This window comes from Sinocyclocheilus anshuiensis, unplaced genomic scaffold (assembly GCF_001515605.1).
Source record: "Sinocyclocheilus anshuiensis isolate Anshui unplaced genomic scaffold, SAMN03320099.WGS_v1.1 scaffold95, whole genome shotgun sequence".
NCBI lineage: Eukaryota > Metazoa > Chordata > Actinopteri > Cypriniformes > Cyprinidae > Sinocyclocheilus > Sinocyclocheilus anshuiensis.
In genome coordinates, this window is record NW_015548190.1 from 342668 (window position 1) to 344131 (window position 1464).

Below are 1464 nucleotides of genomic sequence, written 5' to 3' on the forward strand. Positions count from 1 at the left end.
GTTCCAGTCAGTAAACAAGCACATCCAGACTGGCTGTGATGAATGCACATACGTGCAGCTGGACACCACAAAAATAAATCTTCTATTAAGAATTTATTGTGATTATTTATATAGCATTAATTTGGCCTCTATCAAACATGACTTCATTCAGTGGAGGAAAATAAAAAGTCTTTGAAAAAAAAAAAGTTCAAATCAGTTTCTGTAAAGGTGGGGTCTTTTCCAGTGAGACCTGGGCCCTAGTGACAGACCCCCTTCATTAAACATCATCATGACTTGGCTACAAAATATAAATAAATAAATAAAATGCATGTTTTGGTAGCAAACATGGGAACCTAGTGTTCATCATGTGTTAAAGTGTTAATCAGGATAAGTGCCTACACTTTATGCACTAATAATAGCTCAGCTTCCTTGGAGGCAGTTGGAAGAGTTCTCACTCAAGCACTGTTGAGCTCCTCAGTGAGACCTTACCAACACCTGATATCCTTTCTGCCAAATAACTGTGCCTGCATTCATAGGACGTCCCGTGAGAGAGAAGAAGAGAGAGGTGCGCAGTCAGAGACGAGATAACAGTCTGGGAGATTGCAGTCTTTTCTGATTTCAGATTTCAAAACTGATTAGACTGAAACAATAAAAAAATAATCCAGTTTCGTCTGATCATTTTGATTTGTGTTGAATGGATGCTGAGAAAATGTCACAGTAAAACAATAATTCAGAAATAGTCAGACAGAATAAAAAATGGTTTAATATTGAAGTGTTTATTTAATAAATTTGAAACATTCACATTATAATGTTTTTTTGTGGATGGTTTAAATGGTGCACGTGTTTAAGCCCACTTCAGAATTTTCATGTTTGCAATTTTAAAATCAGAATCAGAATGAGCTTTATTGCCAGGTATGTTTACACACGAGGAATTTGTTTTAGTGACAGAAGCTCCACAGTGCAACAGAATGACAGTGACAAGGCAGGACACAGATAATACTAATAATAATATACAAATATACAAAATAGACAATGTACAAAATAGCAAAAACACAATATATAATATAAACAATTATGTATGTACAGGTATGATATGTGCAAATTTGAAATGTAAATAAGTATGTGTTAAATAAATAATGTATAATGGTGTTGTGTGTTCCACGTTTATTGTCAAGTGTTCATGAGATGTATTGCCTGAGGAAAGAAACTGTTCCTGTGTCTGGTCGTTCTGGTGCTCAGTGCTCTGTAGCGTCGACCAGATGGCAACAGTTCAAAGAGGGAGTGTGCTGGATGTGAGGGGTCCAGAGTGAATCTGCCAGCCCTTTTGCTCACTCTGGATAAGTACAGTTCTTGGAGAGAAGGGAGGGTTGTACCAATGATTCGCTCAGCAGTCCGGACTACCCTCTGTAGTCTTCTGAGGTCAGATTTGGTAGCTGAGCTGAACCAGACAGTTATTGAAGTGCAGAGGATGGATTCAATGATGGC